The sequence below is a fragment of the Montipora foliosa genome, chromosome 1 (genome assembly GCF_036669935.1).
Source record: "Montipora foliosa isolate CH-2021 chromosome 1, ASM3666993v2, whole genome shotgun sequence".
NCBI lineage: Eukaryota > Metazoa > Cnidaria > Anthozoa > Scleractinia > Acroporidae > Montipora > Montipora foliosa.
This window is the reverse complement of record NC_090869.1, coordinates 48,615,607-48,621,679: the sequence shown is the minus strand read 5'-3', so window position 1 is coordinate 48,621,679 and position 6,073 is coordinate 48,615,607.

The window sequence follows — 6,073 nt, the reverse complement described above, 5'->3', positions numbered from 1 at the left end:
GATGATCTAAATGAAATTATTGTAGCTTATAGTCTAACAGTCTAAACAAAATGTAGTTCTTGCTTTACCCTGAGTGCTATAGCGTTTTTTAGGGGTCGAAGACACCATTGGTGAGCAATATATAAATGGTGATCTTAGCGAGACCGATCGCGGCTTACTTCGCTCAGTGGTTCACCGTTCCCACAAAGAACCCTCTTGCACACAGGATATTTTCGCTTAGTCAAATATGCAATTGATTCCTTAAGTTTCTATTCCATTTTGTAAAAGATTTTTGATGACTGTCCGACTGAGATCTCTCAGAAATGTGAGTTTGAATAAAATTATTCTCAAGTACAAATTATCTAAAAGATTTAGATCATTTAGCACGCTTGCTATAGGATCAAGAATTCGGCAATCAAGCATATTGAAACTTACATTTCTTAGCCTGTGCTCTGATAATTTCCTAGACTTTTTTTTCAACTGAGGCGTTGTGAATGCAAAAATTCGAAAAGTTCCAGGCCGATTATGTTGGATTCGTTCGATCTTAAATACAGTTTTTGGCAAGTGAAAGTTTAAAACTTTTTTCACTTCTGAGATTGTGCATTAAACCCTATCCGGCGAAAGATTAACAGTCATTTCACAATAATTTTAAATGACTCGTTTTGCGTTCGAGTTGTGTCAGAAACTTGAAGCCGTTCCACGTCAATAGAAATCACGTTTCCGAACCCTTCAGACACACAAGAGAAATATAATAAATAATTATCTTAATAACCTCGTTTTGCTCGGTCCCTACCGTAAGTTATGGATCCTTGTTTTTCACCTTCAATTTATGGCCCGCGCGCTTCGCACCTGGGGAAAAAACTTGGTCCGTAACTTACAGTACAGACCTTGAACTCAGTTAGTAAGAGGTATATCCTGGTCAAAAGGGCTGGGTTTAGTAGTCTATTGTTTGGTAAATTGAATTGTGATGACCTTTAGGTAAGGCCGAAAAACAAAACCCCAGCTTTGACGCCACCTCAACCCAAGCCTCAGTCACCGCCGGAACACCCGTACGATAAGTTCGTTTTGGAACAAGAAGATAGGGAGGTGGAGTGGCTTGCTAACCGCAGCGCACATGTAGCAAAGAAATCTTGCGAAATCAGCATCCTTAAACAGCAGCTGGAATAGAGTGTGCTTTGTTAAGGGATCAGCTTAAGGGAAAAAAAAGTCCCTGTAAGGTAAGCACAATATTTTTTCAGCTGAAAATGGCAAGGAAAAGAAATTCGCCTCGACTGGCAAAATGTTTTTACAAAAACAGTATAACCTCTCAATTTTATCTGTCGATACGTATTTTCTAAAATTTGGCGCACACAATGTCGCTCACGATGCACTACTCGCGACTTGCAGCTTTCACACATTGCACTCGTTATTTTCACTTTTATCCCCTGAGCTTAGAGCAAAATGGAGAACTCTTGCAGTCTAGTTTGTGTCAGTTGATATCCTGAAATTTACGTAGTCGTGGTTTTATGGCAGATGATGGACAAATATGACCTCTCACGCGAAAACGTACACTAACGACTTTCCGTGTATGACCGGAATTCCGTGTGGAAGCCGTGTTACACCCGTGCAGTTTTAATTTTAAGGCGTTCTCACGGCTTGGCTCACTCATGCGACCGACCTGGTCAGCCGTGTAAAAAAAACTGCCCACTCGTTTCAACCAGGTTGGCAACCGTGTGATAAATATCACATACCACTCGTTTGCAGAAGCGTCTAGTCGTTCAAACAACACCGTAAAACCAAAAACGAATCATTCTTTCAAAGGACTCGAGATAATTAAGCGTCATACGGTGTTTCTTGCTTGATCACTCATCGATCAATGGATTGATTTCGCATCGAATCTTATGCTTGTTATCTATATTTATTTATTTTGTTGCGCTTCAAAAAGGTTTTTAGCTATAACCGTCGTCACGATCGCTTAGGGTTAAAAGAAACATGCCTGATGCTAATTGTTCAAGTTGTTTGTGGTTGCTTGGTTTGGTTTGTAGTGCGTCACTACAAAGCTCTCTCATCGCTCTCTTTCGCTTCCTTGGATACATGATCTTCAAATAATTATTTGTCGATCTGTAGCCTTTCATTAGTGGATATACACAGGCTATTTTACCGGCACTGAAGTAGATTCGCTGACTCAAAGGCTCTTCACATGATCCCGGTTGACTGGGTTGGCTCGGTTTATACCGAGATGAAATTGTTTTCTGTTCATATCGCAACTTTCAGCCCGCTTTGCGAGATGAAAATTTGAAAAAGACAAAAAGTTAGTGGTGACGTGATCATTCAGGCATGAAATCATACGAACAAGGCCGGCGAGAATTTCTTGATTTTTGTTGATTAAGCAACCTCAGATACATTTTGACTTTACATTAACTATCAAATGAAACTATCCCAAGCTTCATTGTCGAAGAAAAGTAGAAGTAAAAACTCGGTATAATGTCCTGTCTATCACGAAAATGCGTTGTGTTATTTTCAGCCCAGTAACCAGGCTGAAGTGTTTATATGGCAAAATTTCCAGCCCGCTCACTGATATCCCGGTTTGAAAAACCGAGATCTCGGCAACCGAGCCAGCCCACCCTCTCATTTGAAAACCGTGATCGAAATGTTTACAAAGGACTTAGAAGTTGAGGCGAGATCTCGGAAACCGGTCTCGTATGAAGAGGCCTGCACACAGGTAAAGTCGATTTTCCATGGATGTTCATCTCGATTTTTTTTTTCAAACCTGTCAGGGTTGGTATTAGGGCGAGCAAAACTGCTTTGTCGGATCAATGGCCTCACTGACTTGAAACAATACTCCATTGCAGTTGAGAAATTCTCACATTTTGTCAAGTGCCCCACAGGTGTATCATTAAAACAATCTTATTGTTTACCCAAAGTAATGATATGGAACTTTGTGACCTTACAAGTTACTTATCGCTTAAACAACTTGAGCGTAAAATTAAAAATCTCAGTTATCCAATGAAACTGTGGCATTTTAAATGCACATGTCCTTCAGCTTCGCAATTTAAGGAGCACGCGTTACATAAAAGCTAAATTATATTGTGCTAGCTTAATCAGCTCAGTGCCCCACATTTGTGTTGATCGAACCGTAATTCAGTTGATACAGCCAAAGAATGCCTCTCCGAAAACTATGCAAGCAAACAAGCAAACGAGCCTCGAAGGCGTTATTTGTCTTCCCTGAAGAAAAAAAAACTGGCATCGCGCCCACACGTTTCATTGTGGAGAAAGATATTGACTACAGGGAAGGACTTACTGTCCATGTCAATTGGGAAGGAAAGAGAGTTGACGCGGAGATCCTTGCTCTAAGTGGTAAGTTTCCAATTTTCCTACTTTGTGAGTCAAAAATAGCGTGAGATCAAAGGGAATAGAGTGAGATGCTGGAACATCCTGCTTTGTTTTATTATGTAACCTAATAAAAGTCCAATAAAAGAGTAACACTTGATATTTGTGTACTGAAAGTACAATCGTAGAATAGGAAGAATAGGACGGTATATTCGTAAAACATCAAAAACTGAAGTGGTTAAATCGGATAATAGTACCCCTAAATCGGTGTATACTATTCTACGATTTAGCCATAATCGCACTGCTCTCAACAAGACATCTATGAAACCTTTATCCATGAGCGAGTGCTCACGTTCGAATTGAATTATGATTAAAGAAATACAGAAACTTGCAGAGTTCGGTAGTTTCTAAATCACACAAAAATACTGTTATTCCTTTGTATTGAGCCATGCTAATTATAAAACTAAGCATTGCGTTGTATTTCTTTCAGATGTTGGGGAAATTGGACAGTTCAATAATTCAAACAGAAAGTAAACTTTTGACCGCGATGCAAGATGTTGAGAGAAATGTGGGTAACGCAATATTCAAGTTGGATGTTCGCCTCGAGTTGTTGGAGGAGCGACCTCTAAATCAATATTCCATGGTAAGAAGACTTTTACTCGAAATTTTAAGGATTGATTTAGAAGGGTTAATTGCTTTAAGACAGAACATGTCAGCCATCAAACGTGTCAGGCAATTTGTTCTCCCGGCAACATTGCATATTAACTCATTTACAAACCTTCAATTCAACCGTGTTTCAACAGCGCGGGCCCTAACTTTCTCAAACTATGAAGCTGATGCACTGATGCACCACAACTGTTCAGAAGTCTAAATTGGAAATATGTTAGTAATCAGGTGACTTTCAGAAAGCCTTAATGGTCTTCAAAATATTTTAAACGCCTTGCCCTTGAGTCCTTAAGTTCAAAATTTATAAGTGGATCAGATTCTACTTTTAAAACTCGCTATTTCACAGCCACGCACAAATTATATTTGTGATAGTTTTCGTTGCAGTGGTGCTAGTGTTCTCTGGAGTAGCCTTCCTGAAAAATTAAGGCAAGCAGAATCTCTGACTCAATTCAAAGCACCTCTTAGATAAGTACCATTAATGACCAATAACGCACTGCATCCGTGGAAAACGGGTTTCAATATGGTTAGCAATCATACCATTGTTATTAGAATTGTAAATAATGCATTTTAGATTATAAACAGTGATAATACATTTTGGATTTTATGTTTCCGAACTTTTTGTTCCTGAATGAATTTTGCCATGGTTAAACATAGATGACCTCGACTTACCTTACTTATGCTATTCTTGGTGAACTGCTAATATTATCTTTTTCCTTGATATCAGATAAACAGTACAGAATTCGAAGAGGAGATCACTCCACTGCTTACTGTTGCCCAACCATCAGAAGACTGTGACGACCTAAGCACAATTAATTTAGACACCTTAGGCCTTGTGAGTGTTGGTGCCGAAGTCCAACAAACTGTTTCTAGTCAAGTTGAACAAGCTGAGCAGACAGTATTAACTGAAGAGAGTGTAGTGTAACGTGAAGTGCTAGATTTCTATCCCATATGAACCATGTGAGCGTTAGCCCTACTGATGGAACTGGGCCCACACAAGGATAGAGAAAAACTGTGACCAAGGTGGGAATTGAACCCACGACCTTCGGGTTAGATCTCCGCCGCTCTACCGACTGAGCTACAAGGTCAGACGGGAGCAGGCCGTGGGAACTGAAGATGTCAAAGTCACGGCAATTAACATGTACTAGTACAAGGAAAGGTTACGTTTATACAAACGTTGGCCGTGTAGCACTTATATTTTAAACAGAATTCACTGAAGAGAGTGTAGTGTAACGTGAAGTGCTAGATTTCTATCACATATGAACGGCGAGGAACTTGTTGTGAACGTGCGTGACGCCCTCTAAAGTCAAAGTAGTACAGGAGACACTTGGAAAGGAAAACGAGCGGCACTTGTGTGCTCTGAAACTGTTGCAGTCCATCTTTGCGAAGGAGGAACTTGCATCAAGCAATACAGATGGTACCTATGGCAAGAAGTGCCTCGATGCCACGAAGCTAAACTCTCTCAAAGCATTGGTTTTTAGTAGATTTCCCGCAAATGCGAATGAGGACAGAGAAAAAGTCTGGAGGTCTATAAAAAGTAAAATTAATCCTAAGTGTCGTTCCATTTGAAAGTGCGCAACCAAAGAGTCACCTGTTCGTTCCTTGTAATGGATTTTTCCTTTTGCTGTTTTGACTGTATTTTCTTATAATAAAAGAAATGTATCAACCAAATAAAAAATGTGCGTCATAAAAGTTAAAAAAAATTGTTAATCTAATTATTAAAAGTTCTTAATTGTTCCAATCGTCAATTTCGCCTGAATAGAAACAGACGAAATATGCGTCTCTAGTATAAAAACGGCCAATAGCACTTTCGACTTGTTGTAAAATGAGCGACTCTAATTAATGACTTCATTGAAAACAAAGCAAGCTGTAAAGCGGCTGAAGCAAACACAACTCTAAATCACCACATTTACTGCGTCCCTAATGTTGCGCTGTTATCATGTAAGAAAAAAATGCGCAATGAACTCGTAATCTTACGCCGTTGAATTGAAAGTTTTGCATCGAATGTCCTTGAAATCAATAATGATGTTTTTCACGGCCGTGATTTGCCAGTGCTTGCTGAAAGTAAAAATTAAAATAATATTGTCAAAGCGACTGCAGTTGGATATACGTTTTTAACTTA